This window comes from Erpetoichthys calabaricus, chromosome 15 (genome assembly GCF_900747795.2).
Source record: "Erpetoichthys calabaricus chromosome 15, fErpCal1.3, whole genome shotgun sequence".
Taxonomy (NCBI): Eukaryota; Metazoa; Chordata; class Cladistia; order Polypteriformes; family Polypteridae; genus Erpetoichthys; species Erpetoichthys calabaricus.
In genome coordinates this window covers 39,955,009-39,975,008 of record NC_041408.2, presented here as the reverse complement: position 1 = coordinate 39,975,008, position 20,000 = coordinate 39,955,009, and the positions used below count along the sequence as shown (strand labels likewise).

At 38.0% G+C, this 20,000-nt stretch overlaps 1 protein-coding gene across 1 annotated transcript in view; it reads right to left on the bottom strand.

The window, feature by feature from the left end:
• Positions 1 to 20,000, bottom strand: part of usp34 (ubiquitin specific peptidase 34) — a 723,586-nt gene that overhangs the window by 531,151 nt on the left and 172,435 nt on the right.

The window sequence follows — 20,000 nt, the reverse complement described above, 5'->3', positions numbered from 1 at the left end:
ATGGCTTTATAACCTTTACCAGACTGATAGATCTCAATTACTTCTGTTCTCATTTGTTCCTGAATTTCTTTGGATCTTGGCATGATGTCTAGCTTTTGAGGTGCTTTTGGTCTACTTCTCTGTGTCAGGCAGCTCCTATTTAAGTGATTTCTTGATTGAAACAGGTGTGGCAGTAATCAGGCCTGGGAGTGGCTACGGAAATTGAACTCAGGTGTGATACACCACAGTTAGGTTATTTTTTAACAAGGGGGCAATTACTTTTTCACACAGGGCCATGTAGGTTTGGATTTTTTTTCTCCCTAAATAATAAAAACCACCATTTAAAAACTGCATTTTGTGTTTACTTGTGTTATATTTGACTAATGGTTAAATGTGTTTGATGATCAGAAACATTTTGTGTGACAAACATGCAAAAGAATAAGAAATCAGGAAGGGGGCAAATAGTTTTTCACACCACTGTATATATATATATATATATATATATATATATATATATATATTTATATATATACATATACAGTGCATCCGGAAAGTATTCACAGCGCATCACTTTTTCCACATTTTGTTATGTTACAGCCTTATTCCAAAATGGATTAAATTCATTTTTTTTCCTCAGTATTCTAAACACAACACCCCATAATGACAATGTGAAAAAAGTTTACTTGAGATTTTTGCAAATTTATTAAAAATAAAAAAATTGAGAAAGGACATGTACATAAGTATTCACAGCCTTTGCAATGAAGCTCAATATTGAGCTCAGGTGCATCCTGTTTCCCCTGATCATCCTTGAGATGTTTCTGCAGCTTCATTGGAGTCCACCTGTGGTAAATTCAGATGATTGGACATGATTTGGAAAGGCACACACCTGTCTATATAAGGTCCCACAGTTGACAGTTCTGGTCAGAGCACAAAGCAAGCATGAAGTCAAAGGAATTGTCTGTAGACCTCCGAGACAGGATTGTCAAGAGGCACAAATCTGGGGAAGGTTATAGAAAAATTTCTGCTGCTTTGAAGGTCCCAATGAGCACAGTGGCCTCAATCATCCGTAAGTGGAAGAAGTTCGAAACCACCAGGACTCTTCCTAGAGCTGGCCGGCCATCTAAACTGAGCGATCAGGGGAGAAGGGCCTTAGTCAGGGAGGTGACCAAGAACCCGATCGTCACTCTGTCAGAGCTCCAGAGGTCCTCTGTGGAGAGAGGAGAACCTTCCAGAAGGACAACCATCTCTGCAGCAATCCACCAATCAGGCCTGTATGGTAGAGTGGCCAGACAGAAGCCACTCCTTAGTAAAAGGCACATGGCAGCCCGCCTGGAGTTTGCCAAAAGGCACCTGAAGGACTCTCAGACCATGAGAAAGAAAATTCTCTGGTCTGATGAGACAAAGATTGAACTCTTTGGTGAGAATGCCAGGCGTCACTTTAGAGGAAACCTGGCACCATCCCTACAGTGAAGCATGGTGGTGGCAGCATCATGCTGTGGGGATGTTTTTCAGCGGCAGGGACTGGGAGACTAGTCAGGATAAATGGAAAGATGACTGCAGCAATGTACAGAGACATCCTGGATGAAAACCTGAGCGCTCTTGACCTCAGACTGGGGCGACGGTTCATCTTTCAGCAGGACAACGAACCTAAGCACACAGACAAGATATCAAAGGAGTGGCTTCAGGACAACTCTGTGAATGTCCCTGAGTGGCCCAGCCAGAACCCAGACTTGAATCCGATTGAACATCTCTGGAGAGATCTTAAAATGGCTGTGCACCGACGCTTCCAATCCAACCTGATGGAGCTTGAGAGGTGCTGCAAAGAGGAATGGGCGAAACTGGCAAAGGATAGGTGTGCCAAGCTTGTGGCATCATATTCAAAAAGACTGAAAAAAAAATGAATTTAATCCATTTTGGAATAAGGGTGTAACATAACAAAATGTGGAAAAAGTGATGCGCTGTGAATACTTTCCGGATGCACTGTATATGTATACATATACATATACATATATACATAGATACTTTATTAATCCCAATGGGATTAATATATATACATATACTGTATAATCCAGGTGGCGACTTTTTTTTTGGCCAGGCAGTGTACATTATATATATACATACATATATATATATATATATATATATACACACACACATATATATATATACATATATATATACATATATATTAGTGCTGGGTGGTATACCGGTTCATACCGAAAACCGTTTTTTATTTTTTTTATGATATGGATTTTTCTTATACCGCAACACCGGTTTAAATTGCCTAAACAACGTTCGGAATGTGGCGCAGCGGGAAACTGTTCAAGTGGGGTCCTTTTTCACTGCTACACCGCTAAACACAGATTTGTTGCACTAGGGCTCTTTTTCACTGCTACACCACCAAATAGTGGGCGGTAGCATAGATATATGGAGGACTATTTCAGACAAAATTAAATAAATAAATGCGCAAATAAATTAAAGTTCTGTGAAATGTGAAAAATGGACAGAGAGCATTCCGAAACAGAAGCCGACGATAAAGTTGAACATGAACAACAGAAGAACTTTTGCCGAAAAAAAGGAGTCACGTCCGTCGCCTGGAGATACTTTAGTTTTAAAAGGTCAGATGTGTAAATACTGTTTCTATACTACTAGATAATACTGCAAGCCAAGTTGTACTTGTTTTTGTACTTGCTAGTGTATGTTTTGCTTGAATTCATTCTGCAATGTGCTGGCGACTCGTTCAGAGATGGGCACAACTCTGAACGGATGGCATAATTAAACATGTATAACGAAGATATTTTTAAAGTTCTGAACACTCCGTCGGCCAAGTTAATAACTAGTTTTAATTTCACAAAGACGTTTATCATGTGGTGATTGGTAATGTGGAGAAAGAAAAAGGAAAGATAGGAACTGGGGTTTTGATAGAGAGCAGGAATATCATGAAGTGAATGGATTCTGTGCGGTGATTGCTGGAGGCGCCTGCTCTTAGTGCGGAGGAAGTCAGTTTAAGAAAAGTAGTGATTAACGACTGGGTCGGAGAACACTTAAAACAAAGTATTTGATGTGCTGCATTAACTTATGATGGGGTTTGAGAAAATCTAGTAAATTAAACATTGATTTTAGGATGAAGTTCAGTTTACAACATTCTACTTTAATTAGAAAATAAACTATGAGAATAAAGTGGAAATGTCGACTTTAATCTTGACACAAGCGTCAACATTAAAGTGGAAATGTCAAGAATAAAGTCAACATGTCGAATTTATTATCGACATATAGTTTGTTTTTTTCTTCCGTGTCCATATTTTTTTTTCTTCACAGTGGCCCTAATGCGCTTCCATAGGGCTATACCACAAACAGCATTATAAATGCAAGTTGCAGTTTTATTATTTATGTATATAGCTTAGCTTGAAGCAAGGTCCATATTAATGCAGTTTGCCTAAATGATGGTACAGTTGGTAAGATGTCATCACCAAGTTGCACTTGTTTTATTTTATTTTAATTTGGTGAATACTGTGTAATGCACCTGGGCTTGAAGCCTTGAAGTAATGGTGCAACTATCAGTAATACTATTATGTATTTTATTGTTATTATTTATTAGTTTAAATATTATGCAGTTTAATGATGGTAAAATTGTTTGAAAAGTCACTTTAACGTGTCAGTGGACAGAGATTGTTAACATTAACAGAAAGTGTAGTTTGTTTACAAAAAATATTTACTGTTTATTCCTTTTCTAAGACGTGTTCAGTGCAATCCAACTTTTGACAAACACATCTGGATATTTTACCAAGTCTAAATGCCTCTTTGGATGGTTGAAAATATGTTGTCAAAATCATAGTTTAAGCTTTTGCAAAATTTGTTCAATGAAAAGGTTCTATATTTTGACTGCATCTGTCATGCAATGTGATTCCTTCTCTTTAGTGCCACCCCCTTGAAAACTATCACTTTATGGGGCCATGCAAACCTGGATTAATACTTATGTGCACATTAAAATGTCCTTTTGTACGATGTACAATTCTCATAACAGTCGAATAGGTTATTCTTAGCCAGTCTACTGCAGTAATTTTAGTGGAAAATGTGGTTAACATCCACTCATGCATGGGGAAAAAAATACCGTCTAATACCGTGAAACCGGCAGAATTTAGAAAAATACCGTGATATAGAATTTTGGTCATATCGCCCACCTCTAATATATATATGTGTATATATATATATATATATATATGTGTATATATATATATATATATATGTATATATATATATATATATATATATATATATATATATATATATATACATATATATATATATATATATACACACATACATATATATATCTACATATACACACATATATACATACACTAGCAAAATACCCGCGCTTCGCAGCAGAGAAGTAGTGTGTTAAAGAGGTTATGTAAACATATATATACATAAACATATATACATATATATATATACATATACACATCCACATATACATATACATATATCAACATATATATACACACATACATATACACACATACATACACATATATATACATATACATATTTGTATATCTACATATATATACACATATATACATATATATATACATATACATATTTGTATATATACATATATATACATATACATATTTGTATATCTACATATATATATACACATATATACATATATATTTGTATATCTACATATATATACACATATATACATATATATATATATACATATTTGTATATCTACATATATATATACACATATATACATATATACACATATACATATTTGTATATCTACATACATACACATATATCTATCTATATATCTATATATATCTATATATCATATATATATATATATATATATAGCTGATTACCCAGTGGATTCGCTCACTGAGGGCAAGAGAAAAAAATGAAATGTATGTATAAAATAAGTTTAATTGCCAAATTTATTTTTCCACAAATAAAGAGCACTTACAATAACATAGAAATCAATATAAACAACATTAACATCATTATCATATGAGAATATGAAGTAATATATAAGAAGCACATTGCATATAAATATAAATTATTAAACAGTAAAATGTTCTTCTATAATACGCTACCGTGGCTATTCGTTTGTCTGTCCAGGATTTTAAATCAGCTGTAGCTCGCAAACCGTTTCACCTATTGACTTGAAATTTGGTACACATATACTACGTCACGTCAACTATTCGCTTTCCCACACATATGAACATATATATATATATATATATATATATATATACACACATACATATACACACACATACACATATATACATATACATACATAGTGCGTTGCAACACGGGCTGTGATTGTTACATGGGAGGGAGAGGACAAATCACAGCTTCCCGCTTTCTAATCGGGCTTGTGATTGCTGCTTTGACGGATGCCCAGATCCCACAGTATTTCCCCTTAGGAGAGGCGTTAGGCAAGTGTAATTGAATAGCGGTGCTGCAAGTTATTACTCTTTTTATCTTTATTTTATTTAATTGTAGAATCAACTCACAGCTGCGCGCACCAGTGCGTGCGTGGCGGATGCGTACGGCTGACGTTTTCATTGTCTACCACCTTCGCTAATCATTCTTGAGGCAGATTGAAGACTTAAGTGCCAGCTTAACTGAAAAATTAAAGAAAACATACTAAGTTTTAAAAAAAATCAGTTTTAACGGGAAAAGATGCCGACGAAAGAAGAGAAGCAGCGGGACGCTAGGGTGAAGAGCTGCTCATTAAGCAGCAAGCGCATCAACCTCTGAGCAAACGAATGGTAAACGTACAGAGAAAGAGGATAAATAACATGAATGCTCATGTCAAGTGTATTCACTCCACGTTATCGTGCAGTGCGCTGTTACTGGTATTTTGATAAAAGAATCTGAATAACATATAAGAAGCGTATAAATCATTAAACAGTAAAACATTAACATTTAAGAAGTAAAGATACATTGAGTACTACTGTAGTGCTTTCGGGTATAGTACATTTTTTGTTTGCCCATTACATGCATAAATGTATACATTTTTTGGTGTACCTACCCAAGAACACGCGACATGACCCGGCAGTTAAAAATTTATTGCTCCAGCAATTTTAACTCTGTTACAAAGTCATCTAATATGGTATTGCAAACGGCAGCGGGAGCGTTTCTATAAACTCAATTTAAACTTACTGTTTACACCGTGCTTTGAAGATGCATAGTATGCGACACGTGTTTCGCCGTAATTGTGGGCTCATCAGGAGTACACAGTCACTGCACTCCCTTACGGGAATCGATCCTCGGACGTAGAGGCGAAGCCCCTAACGTTGTGCCACGGCGTGTGGTTCGTTCATTTGACAGCATGTAGATCGGGGTAATTACATTGCAGGCATTCGTAGTCTGATTCACAATCTGATTGTATGGGTGGTTACCTACCAGGTAACGCTTGTGGTTGGTGAGCAAGTCGGCTAACTTCTGCCACGGTGCCCTCTTTCAGTTGCGTGAAGCAGATCATACAATGGTTGAAATAGTTTAATATATATAGCAAAATCACCGCGCTTTGCAGGGGCGAATATGGTATTGCAAACGGCAGCGTTTCTATAAACTTAATTTAAAGTTACGGTTTATACCGTGCTTTGTTTCATATTCTTTTCCTACCTTATCAATTCTGTGATGTGTTTTTTGAACAGGTTTGATTCATGGAAGTGATCACTCCCGCTGCGTTCAGTCACTTCACGTGAGCCGCTCTCTTGTGTGATGTTGCGATGTCCACGGGTTTATTTAATGTTAGCTAAGACCCGGCAGTTAAAAGTTTCTCGCTATAGCAATTTTAACTCTGTTACAAAGTGATGCAAACTCTCGTTTATACCTCGTGTCTTCTCATTAAACTTGTATCTCGCGAATATGGCATTGCAAACGGCAGCGGGAGCGTTTCTATAAAGTTAATTTAAGGTTACGGTTTACACCGTGCTTTTTTATACCTCGTGTCTTCTCATTAAACTTGTATCTCGCGAATATGGTATTGCAAACGGCAGCGGGAGCGTTTCTATAAAGTTAATTTAGACTTACGGTTTACACCGTGCTTTTTTATACCTCGTGTCTTATGAAGATGCTTGTATGCGTCACTCACTCTCTTCTTATTGTTTCGCTGCCTTTTCAATTGTGTAATGAATGTTTTCTTCAGCGCTCTTTGGGGCTCCTCCTTCTTTTCTACGTACTGAGTACACAGTCAGTTCACGTGATTACGTGGGAGGCGTGATGACGCGACACGCAACTCAGTCTCCTACGGCCATCTTGCTGCCTTCCATTACAGTATATGGACAAAAAAGAGGTTCCAGTTATGACCATTACGCGTATAATTTTGAAATGAAACCTGCCTAACTTTTGTAAGTAAGCTGTAAGGAATGAGCCTGCCAAATTTCAGCCTTCCACCTACACGGGAAGTTGGACAATTAGTGATGAGTGAGTCAGTCAGTCAGTGAGTGAGTGAGTCCGTGAGGGCTTTGCCTTTTATTATTATAGATATATATATATATATATATATATATATATATATATATATATATATATATATATAGATATATATATATATATATAGATATATATATATATATATAGATATATATATATATATATATACATATATATATCTACATATACACACATATATACATACATATATGATATATATAATGTACACTGCCTGGCCAAAAAAAAAAGTCGCCACCTGGATTTAACTAAGCAAATAGGTACGAGCCTCCTATTGGATAATTACTGCATGGGTGATTATCTTTCAGCTGGCAACAAGTTATTTAACCCCAACTGGTGCAATGGGTTGCTTCTCATTTCTTAAACAACCATGTCGAAAGACATATCTCATGGTCGTGGAAAAGATGTTAGTCTGTTTGAGAAGGGTCAAATCATTGGCATGCATCAAGCAGAGAAAACATCTAAGGAGATTGCAGAAACTACTAAAATTGGGTTGAGAACTGTCCAACGTATTATTAAAAACTGGAAGGATATTGGGGACCCATCGTCTTCGAGGAAGAAATGTGGCCGGAAAAAAATCCTGAATGATCGTGATCGGCAATCACTTAAACGTTTGGTGAAATCAAATCGAAGAAAAACAACAGTAGAACTCAGGTCTATGTTTAATAGTGAAAGTAAGAGCATTTCCACACGCACAATGCGAAGGGAGCTCAAGGGCTTGGGACTGAACAGCTGTGTAGCCGTAAGAAAACCATTAATCAGTGAGGCAAACTGGAAAAAAAGGCTTCAATTTGCTAGGGAGCATAAAGATTGGACTCTGGAGCAATGGAAGAAGGTCATGTGGTCTGATGAGTCCAGATTTACCCTGCTCCAGAGTTGAGAATCTTTGGGATGTGCTGGAGAAGGCTTTGCGCAGCGGTCAGACTCTACCATCATCAATGCAAGATCTTGGTGAAAAATTAATGCAACACTGGATGAAACTAAATTTTGTGACATTGCAGAAGCTTATCGAAACAATGCCACAGCGAATGCGTGCCGTAATCAAAGCTAAAGGCGGTCCAATGAAATATTAGAGTGTGTGACCATTTTTTTTGGTGGCGACTTTTTTTTTTTTGGCCAGGCAGTGTGTGTATATATATATATATAGATATATATATAGATATATATATATATATATATATATATATATATATATATATATATATATATATATATATATATACACACACAGTGGAACCTCTAGATACGAGTTTAATTCGTTCCAGCACTGAGCTTGTATAGCGAATTTCTCGTATCTAGAACAAACTTCCCCATTGAAAATAATGGAAATCCAGTTAATCCGTTCCGCACCCCAAATATATTAACATAAAAATCAATTTTCCTAACAAATAACACTCATAAATTATATATACTGTAGTCTACCTTTAATAAATAACACTGGTAAATAATATAACTGATTATTAAAAGAATCAAAACAGGTGTCCAAAGTGCAGTACAGCATTCAATAAATGTTTAAATAAATAATCCTTAAAACAGTTGTGAAGTGGAGGTTTAAAATACACAAGAATAACAATCCTTTAACACGAGGTTAAAACGTCAACAGGAAGCAGTCTTTAAAAAAACAGATGACAATCCCCAGTGCTTCTTCTCTGTTAGCGTCTCACCTGCTTCTCCCATGCGGGCTCTGCAACAGGCGAGACACTCTTAATGCAGCTGACCTTCTCTACACCGTCCTGCTTCAGCTGTTTGGCTCGCCTGTTCAGCTCACTGTTCAGCTACACGCGAGCCTGCCTGCCTGCCTGCCTGCACTCACTCACTCACTCACTCACTCACTCACCCGCTCTCTCTCTCTCTCTTCTCTTTTCTTTTACTTTTTCTCCCCCTTAACCGGCTCGCGCTTCTCTATATATGCGGGGAGGACATGGCAGCTGCAGCCCATCAGCCACAGGAACAATCATGGATGTGGGCAGTTTCCCACCTGTGCACTTAAGTGAGAAACGCAGACACCGCAGATCGCGGCTCGCAACTGCTACCACGCCCCCTCGCTAAGCTGAGAGCTATACCCACAGCCTGGCTCGTGGCTCGTTACGCGAGCCAATGCTCGCATTTAGATCAGAAATTTTCGCTCATACTTTCCTCGTATTTTGAATTTCTCGTATACAGAGGTGATCGTATCTCGAGGTTCCACTGTATATATATATATATATATATATATATATATATACACATACATATACACACACATATATTATATATATATATATATATACAAAGTGGAACCTCACTTCACGAACGTCTCAGTACACGTACAACTCGGTTTACGAACCAAAAAGTTTGCCAAACTTTTGCCTCGGTTCACGACCACACATTCGGTATACAAACAAGCCAATTTCCCTTTCGGTTTGTGCGTGCTGATAATTTCCGCACGTGTTGCACTGTTCTCGGTCAGACGTGCATGCTTGCACGTGCGTGTGTGCTTTCGCTGTGAACTCTTTGTGCTCTATTTCATTTCCCTTCCGGTTCGTACGCGCTGATTACTGTATTTAAGCACGTGTTCAGCCTCTCTCTGTTCATTGTTCTCAGTCAGACGTGCGTGCTTTACCTGTGAACTCTTTGTGCTCTACAGTATTTCGTGTGCTTTTGCAGTTAACAATGGCTTCTAAGCAAGTGAAGAGTGGTGAGAAGAAAGTTTTGCAGAAAATTGAAATCGAAGAAAAGAAAGAAATTATTGAAAAGTATGAGCGTGGCGTTCGTGTTACTGATCTTGCCGCTGAGTACAAGAAGTCAAAACCTACGATTTCGACTATTCTAAAGCAGAAAGAATCTATTAAAGCAGCTGATGTTGCAAAAGGACTTACAGCGTTAACCAGGCAGAGGCCTCAAGTGCTGGAAGAGGTGGAAAAACTGTTTACCAGTTTACTCATTTACCAATTTGAGAACCCTCCTGCTTTTAAGCAGCACAATGTAAACAAAGCCAGACTGCCAGTGATGTGGAGGGCAAACACAAAGGGTTGGGTCACAAGGACTTTGTTTTTGGAATGGCTGCACGAGGCTTTCGCTCCCACCAGCTAAACAGCTAAAATCACCAGAAACCCAAGAAATCACAAGAGAGAAAACACCTGAAGGAAAACATCTCTCCATTGTGGAGCCAGACTCTCCCTCAAAACTGTAACCTCCTGTCCATCCATTTTCTCCTCACTTCATGCCAGACCTCGACTCATGCAAGGTTAGTTTTCTTGGTGGTTTATGGTTAGTTTTTGTATTACGGATTTTTCAAATGTTCATGTTTCGGTTCGTAGGGTGAGTTGTTGCAGTGTTACTTTTCTCTTTTTTCAAATGTTAATTTTTTTTCCCTGTGCTTAAAACCCATTAAAAAAAAGTGTTTACAGCGAGTGGTTCGTACTGTGATTTGTTGCAATGTTACTTTTCTTGGTGGTTTATTAAATTACAGATTTTTCAAATGTTCCTTTTTTCCCCTGTGCTTAAAACTCATTAAAAAAAAAGTGTTTATACAGCGCGAACTGCTGCAATGTTACAGAGAGAGAGAGAGAGAGAGAGAGAGAGAGAGAGAGAGAGAGAGAGAGAGAGAGCACATGCAGCTGAGAGCAAGCAAGCCTGCTCGTGCAGCTGAGCAGGGAGCCTGGGTGTTTGTGTCAGTGTTATTCAATGTTTTTACATTAGTTTACTATTACACTGTGCATTCTATGGTGTAATTAACTATATTTGTGCTTAAAAGTCTTTAAAAAAATATATTTTCAAACACTTCGTACGGTCTGGAACGGATTAATTGTATTTACATACAATCCTATGGGGGAAGTTGCTTCGGTTCACGACCAAATCGGTTTACGACCAGAGGTTTGGAATGAATTATGGTCGTGAACCGAGGTTCCACTGTATATATATATATATATATATATATATACCATTTTTAATGTAGGTAGATCATTTCGACCTGGTCATTTTAAAATTACCTCGCAAGCCAAAAAAGTGTGTACACTCCTGCCTTAGACCTTCAAATGAGTGTCTGCTTATAATTCCAAGAGCTAAACTTAAAAGTAGCGGTGAGGCGGCCTTCTGCTGTTATGTGCCAAAAATCTGGAACAGCTTACCAATAGAAATTCTCCAGGCTTATACAGTTGGAGCATGTTAAAAAAAACTGCTAAAAACTCATTTTAACATGGCTTTCTCATAGCTTTATTTTAGTTTAACCCTGATATTCTGTATATGCATTTAATTATTATCATTCTTGGTGGCTCCGAAATCCGTACTAACCCCTACTTTCTCTGCTGTTCTTTTTCCGGTTTTCTGTGATGGTGATCTGCGCTACCACCACCCGATCAAAGCACCGTACTATCCCTACATTGATGGATTGAAGGCCAGAGGTCCACATGACCATCATCATCAAATTCTTCCAAGTGAATCCTGAAAACCATGAGGACTGATTGAGATCAGTTATGTTAGTTAGAATGCCTAGAGGGGGCTGGGTGGTCTCGTGGCCTGGAACCCCTGCAGATTTTGTTTTTTTCTCCAGCCATCTGGAGGTTTTTTTTTTTTTTCCCCTGTCCTCCCTGGCCATCGGACCTTACTTTTATTCTATGTTGATTAGTATTGCCTAATTTTATTTATATGTTTTGGTTTTTTTTCCCCTCTTACTTCATCCTGTAAAGCACTTTTAGCTACATCTTTTGTATGAAAATGTGCTATAGAAATAAATGTTGTTGTGGTTAATTTTACTGTCTTCTCGGAACCTACAGTCGCTTGTACATAATTGACATTTTAACACTAGCCATCTGCCTACATGCCATTGAGCCAGTCTCTTTACTGCTTTGCAACAAATGGCATACATAAGGGTAGTCTATTAGATCTGCAATCAAAATTTAAAGAGTTAGGTTCCAGGATGAGGAGCAGAATTGACAAGTTAGTCTTCCATGAATTTCTGTCTGTGTCAGATGCCAGTCGAAGTAAGACTGAGGAGATTAGAAGGTTTAACATTTGTCTCAAATCTTGGTGTTGGGAAGAAGGGTACTCTTTTTGGAACAGATGGGACCTGTTCCGCCGTGACTAGTTACATCTGAACAGGAGGGGCACCAATGTTTTAAGGAGGCATATGAGTAGGTTAGCCAAGGGTAGTTTCAACAAGGGTATATAGAATTTTAATCAAATATTTTTAATCAATACATGATAATTTTTACAATTATATACGTAAATGAAGTTGTAACTTAAGGAAAAGGACTGAAGTTAACTAATGTGTTAACTAAACATGGCTTGAAAACATGTGTGGGTTGCCTCATCTTCGAGGAACCACCAAAGTAATTACGAAAGTTAAAATTAAATAAATGAGTAATGAACAGCCCCCTCTTTAATAAAATCCCTGTGTGCGTCCAGGTGTCTGTGTGTGTGTGTCTTCTGGTGAAGTGCGCATGCGCGGGGCACGGTTCGATGCGCGATATTACTGTCAGAGAAAGTTAGAGGCGTTTTACGGAAACACAAACCAGTATTACTGCGAGAGGAAATTAAAGGTACACAATACAATGACTCATATTACAGCCACATACAAGCCAGTATTACTGTCAGAGGAGATTAAAGGCATATTACCGACGCGCACGCCTGTATTACCGCCAGAGAAAATTAAAGGTATATTACAGACGTACAAGCCAGCGGACGTACAAGACAGTATTACTGCCACAGAAAATTAAAGACACATAATACATGGCGGCAGCCCACAAAGAACGGTCAGCTCAGCAAGTAAACATCAACAAAAGAGAGGCTGAAAGAAAGAAAAATACGACCAACAAAAAGAATGAGGTCAAAGTCCCTTGCCATTTAATATAGACTGTTCCTACTAATGTTTATGAACTACTGTTCTAGCACCCGTTATTGTAACGAGCTAAATGACTAGTACTGTATAATGTATTAGGTAAAGAAATTTTAATAGAAAAGTATAAAAGGGAATGATTTGTATTATTGATTTCTCATTCCAAGGACTGAGACATTTGTAAAGATCTGTGTGCAAATGAAGAATTGATCTACATTCTCATCTGACTCCAAAACTGACTTCTTTGAAAAAAAGAGTTTTTTTCCATAACATTTATACTGAAGGGGGGAGTGAGTTTAGGATAGGCCAGGTTTAGAACTGTACATGAGGGAACAAATAACAGTGTAAAAATAAAAAATACATAGAAATGTAAATTCTAAAGCTAACTTTTAATTGTACAAGTAAAATGAGTAACATTTAAAACATCTTGCCTTAATGCCAGAATTATTAAAAATAAAACAAGTGAGTTGGAGTTGCTCTTTCCTCTGCATGTCCTGGTGTACAAAAGAAACACCACCATGCACCAAAATGTGGAGAATGGGCCAGATAGAGGGGGGGGAAAAAACCCAAAATGCTGTCACTGATTACAACTACAACAAGTTATGCGAATGAATATGAATAAAAAGAATAACGTTGCATCAGTGCCACAATGTTTTCTGAAATGTACTATACAGGTCATAAAATGAATTATTCCAAATATCATATATACCTATGCCTCTGTTTTTTTCTCAGTGCAGCTTTGACATCATGGACCATAAGGTGCACACTAATTCAGCGTGAGCAGGAACTCTCAATAAAACTGAATAAAAACATTTCAACTGACAATGAGACACCAAGAAGACATGATACACCAGCATTTGTGTGTCAGCTTTTATCTCTCCAGAACAGAGAATTTCCAGTTCAATTGTCTCAAAACACCACTCACATCTACAGTTATTCCCAGTTTCAAATAAAAACTAACAGTGTCAGATCTATGGTGGTGGGGCAGGGTTGTGGGGGTTGTATTGTGATCATGACTGAGAGAATAAAAGTGGAAGAAAAAAAAAAAAAACAAACTTTTACAAGTACTATAAATTTACAGCAGCTGTTACAGACACAAATCAAATGTATGTTTTTACTGTATAATACTAGGGGGCTTCACTCGCCAACCCCGCCCGACTACGCGCCGTTGTGAAGAGGGGGACTGAACGCACCTCAAGGTGACACAGTCACTCCTCCGAAACCCCTCTTAAACTCGATCAGCTACTGGCTTGCTGCTGCTGCCGTGTGATCTGCATCTCATGCTGCGCTTCAAATGTTTAAAAGCCTGTACAGCAGCTGTCCTTTTGTCTTACTGCCTCGTCTCTCTTCTTCCCCAGACATCCTCAAACACCACTCGATCTCTTTTCGCTGTTCCGTTATTTAACCTAGTAATATTTTCCGTTTGTTTGCGCTAATGCGACCATAACTATTTGAGACTTTCAAATTTTCCTACTTCCATTATCTCTAACATGCTCTGCATGTGTACTGAGCCATTTTGAATCCTTTACGACATTCTACTTTGTCATCTACTCTTTGTCTTTTTCCAGCCCTGAGCGTGGTTAAATCTCTTGGCACAAAGTCTAGTCTCGTGGGAAGTGAAAGTGTCTTTCTGAGAAGGTCATGTCTTGTCACTCTGAACAGGTCTCGTCTCGTCCCAAGTTTTGTTAATATAATAGAGAGATTAACAATTGCTCCCTACTCAAAACGGTAAATTTGAGAGGCAACCAGTATCGAACCGGCAGCCTCTTGATTACAAGTCAGCAGTTCTTACTGCTGCACCATGGAAGTTGTTGTATTATACTTGTACCTTTTGTGTTTATTTGATATTTGTACTTCCGTCTTCACACAATATACAGTTCATGTCTATATTTTGTCATTTATTAATAAAACACGAAAAACGTTTAACGATGTGTTTACATGAAATGTATGTGTTCCAAATAACGATATGTTATTTACCCAATACAACTCTAGGTACCTCACTCCCAGACAGATAATCAAGGCTTGAGCTGGGAGAAGCTTTTGCCCTTTCTGTGGCAGTCTTGGGGGGGGGGGGGGGGTTTGTGGGATGGTATAGTAGGCTGCTTGTTGCTTGTGTTGATCGACACATTTACAAGACAAAAGACGCTGAAGGTGGGCCGGAATTACGAGTTTTTCGTAGGCTTTAGTAATTCTAGTATTAACTACCCAGATATTTACTTGGATAACCTTGCAAATAGCTGAGCACAACAATTTTTGGAGTTTTTGGAAGTAATTAATGACTGTTTTTAAACACATTATGTTAAAGCCCCATCACGTGTTTGGGGGAGGGGGTGTACGGCAGGGGCACCTGTCATTTAGTATTTTGTAATAATCAGGATAGACTTGAGTGTGTAGATTGAACGATTGGGGTGAAGTGATCAAATTATAATATAGTTCCCAGTATTTTGGAATAGTATGATGCAAAGATTAAAACTGTGAAGTTTAACTTTGGTGGGGCAAATTTTGAGCAGATACGGCTTAAGTCTAATGAGGATGGACTGGGATAAGCTTTTAAAATTGGAGACAGTCAAAGAGCAGTGTTTAAAGAAGTTGTACAAATATTTCAGGACAAGTACATACCTGATGTATGTCACTTGTTCCACCATGGATGATGACAACAAGATCCAAAACCCCCCACTCTGTCCAAGAGCTTAATCATCCCTTCCACGAAGGTCTCCTACTTGTGCCCCAGGAAGGCAACACACTCTCTCGATCTCTGAAGCAAATCTGTGCTTCAATCCCCCTAATGATTGAGTCCCTCACGATCACAACTACTCTCTTTCTGGGGACTAATTTTTAAGGTGGCCCGTTGGGGCTCTTCCTTCCTGCCTAGCACCTCAGAATCTTCAGATACAGTAATCCCTCCTCCATCGCGGGGGTTGCGTTCCAGAACCCCCCGCGAAAGGTGAAAATCCGAGAAGTAGAAACCATATGTTCATATGGTTCTTTTTATATATTTTAAGCCCTTATAAACTCTCCCACACTATTATAAACATTTCCCGCACAATTATACAGCATAAACCCTTTGTATTCTCTTAGATATTAGGTAAGATTCGTTGAAATTATGTATGTAAACACAGTTTATATACAGTAAAACCTAAATATTATTTTAAAGATATCGAGCGTCTCCGATATCACATATGTTAACAGCCATTATGACAGACAGGCCACCAGCAATAAATACGTACAATGCAAGAAAAATTGTATACAGTAAAATGTGTGTACAGTGACACTAAACTATGTACATGTAATAAGTACTGTACGTAGAAAATTAATTATGGTTACTCACCAACAATGACACGACGACTTGTCCGATAACGATGAGTTTAATTTTACTGCACAACAAAGGAGAGCGTTACAGCTCTTCTAAAGGAGCCTCTTCAGGCAGCTGTGTAGCACCGCCGTCATTCTTCTTCCATCAGTCTTCAATCCAAATCCCTAAAGCAGATTCCATGCAGACTACTGCCTTATCACGTCCACTTGCAACTCGTTTTGCGCCCTGGTTAAAGGACACTGCGGCTGTAGATCTTATATGCTTTTCCTCCTTTTTAAATAAAAAGAATCGTGGACTCATTGATGCCGTAGTGGTGTCCTGCAGCGGTGTAGCTGTTCCCTTCCTTCAACATATCCAAAACTTTTACCTTTTCTGCAATCATTTGCATCTTCTGTTGGCGCTTGGACACGGCCCCTGAAGCAGTAGTAGGAGCACGTTAATGCTGAATGAGTGAGATGAGACTTCCTGGTTAAGGCAGCACTCCGTCGCTGAGCCAATCAGCACACAGGAACTTTAACTGTGTGCTCTGATTAGGTAGCTTCTCAGTCATCCGTCAATAGCGTCCCTTGTATGAAATCAACTGGGCAGACCAACTGAGGAAGCATGTACCAGAAGTAAAAAGACCCATTGTCCGCAGAAACCCGCGAAGCAGCGAAAAATCCGCGTTATATATTTAGATATGCTTACATATAAAATCCGCGATAGAGTGAAGCCGCGAAAGTCGAAGCGCGATATAGCGAGGGATTACTGTATACCACCCAGCTCCACAAGTACCTGAAAACAGTTTGACACTTCCAGTTCTGGGGTTGATGCCCCCGGAAAGTATGCACCATTTGCCTTGCGACTGTGACCCATCTATCTCAGTCTGATCTGGAATCTCCTCCAGCACCACCTTAGGAGTACACACTACCTCTCTAACTCCTCCTCCACTTCAGTGACCCTCAGCTTGTGGTGCAGGATCAGTTGGCATTTCCTGAAAATGTAGCCTTCAAGGAAGACTAGCTCCTCTAAAGAAGAGTTGCACTGCACTGACCTCATTTTTAAAAGTTTTCCTTTGGATTACTACAATGCTTAACTCTTTTATTAAACTTAAATTGTTTAACTTGAATTATTAAAATTAATAAATAAAGAACTACTGCAGTTATTTACACCTTGTGGCCCCTTACACTCCTGTAACATACTCCCCCTCGATTGCCTGTTGTATGTATTTCTTTGAAGTTATTAAACTTTACTTTTTTCCTGTCTGTTTTCTTAATTTTGTGCCCCACTTATTGCTTTCTTAATTTGAAGCTTTCTATTTACACCACATGAATTCCTTCCTATTAATAAACTGTTTTACATATATCCTCTGTTCCTACTAGTGGTAAGGGGTTACTTTGTGAGTGCTAAAAGCTGCTCATTCCAATTATTTTTCATATGCCTTAACAACTTTTTCCAACTAAGGAATCACATTATTATTTAAGGTTATGATGCTGGTAATTTACTTGCAGACATGCTGGTTTCAGGTAATGCTTCCTGTCCTGCCCCAGCTCACCGACACTAGTTTTTTATACAAATAAGTGAATTTCTGAACATTTATCAAACACTCAGTTGCTTTTACTCATGTGTGGGTGCAAAAAAACAAGAACCCTCTTCTAAACAGAAAAATGCGTTAAGAATTCATGAACGGCTCCTTGGCCGTTTAGAGCAAAATTTGTATTTTAATTAACGTTCACACAGCATTAGCACAACACACTTCGCACTTCTTCCAATCCAGTACGTAATGATGACATTAACATGTGTCAGTCTCCAATCAATTCAGCCTTATTTGTTATATGCCCACTCCTTTTTTAAAAAAACTCAATATTATAGTTATCTGAAATAATAGGAAGCCTAGTATAAAAGGTTTGTCATTATTTAAATTAATTTATTAATACAATTTTCAGTTATATGTTTGATCTAGTCACATTAACTACATTGCTAGATTGTGTAATTAGGGGCCTACTTCCTTGCAGCTCATTGCTGAATCACTATCTGTACAATAACTTAATTTAGTTAATTACCATCATAAGAACATTTGCTTCAAACTGGTTTCTCAAGGGGAATTCTTTAGAGGACATTCTTATAAGCCAACCCCAACAGGAAGGCATAAAACTCCCTAGCTGGCAAGTTTCAGCTAAACAAATGGTATCCACTACTTGAGGAAAGCTATCTGACAGACCTGTAAAACGAAACGCCTTTTTGGCCTGAAAGGACATTAGGATACACTTTGGTATATGTGACTGTAACGCCATGATTTTACTTTTACTTGACCATTAAGGATATATTATAATGGAGCAGAGAGAGTTATAGAGACCCTTCCAGCTTCTTTGCAAGGGATATTTTGATTAATTTTAATCAAAGGAAGAATGAATACAGAATACATAAATGTCAAATTTATAAATGCTTGCAAATGCAACATTGTATTTTTTTAATAGTAAAAAGTGGTTGAGATTTGAGCATAAAGAAACTGAAAACATTCAGGCATCTGAATATCATTCTATGGGTTTGATATTTGGAATAGTAAATGTGGACTGAGCCAGAATCAAGCACTACAGGATTAAAACATAGAACATGTAGGAATTAGTGATGAGCGAACATCACAGCATTTGCTTTGCTGCATGTTCAGTGAAATTATGGACATGTTCAAGAACTTCGCCAAATGAAATTAAATTCAATGCAATGAAGTCAATGTTGAAGGAGGAACCAAATTAGTTTTGAGTATGTTATAATAGTTCAATGGTCCTTTATGTGTCCCAGAGGGCTAGGAAGCATCTGTCACCTACACTTGAGCGATTATTGAGGCCAAAAATATTATATGAGCTGTGATGCAACAGTGCTAACCTCTGCACCACTGTGTCTCAAACAATAAAAGATGCAGGCAGAATAATATCCACAAAGTACAGCAAATGGCAACAAATTAGCAATAAGTAAAAAAAAATCTATAAATCATTATGCTCAAAGAGCTCCAGTCTTGGAGCATACACTGGCCATGACAAAAACCTGCAGTGTAGGACATTCCATTGTTTGAACTATGGGCTCCAGAAGCATATGTCCTAACATCTTCCTTCTTTCCCACCTACTTATGCAGATACTTTGCACTTTTTTCAGTATCACATTTGGTTGGGTGTCCCTAATTACGCTGTACTCACAGAGTAACTTGGTGTAATTATGTTGTAATGTTTACTATATAACATAATGTAATGCTGTTGTTAAGCACTTCATCATAATTATTATTCCACAATTTACAGTATATACATAGGCATTCAAAGAAATTGTGGAATAAGAATTACAATTGAGTACTTAATTATAGAGGTACACTTTATTACAAAGTAAGTACAAGGTAATAACCCAAGTACCTAGTTACTCTGTAATACAGTTAATTACAGGGTA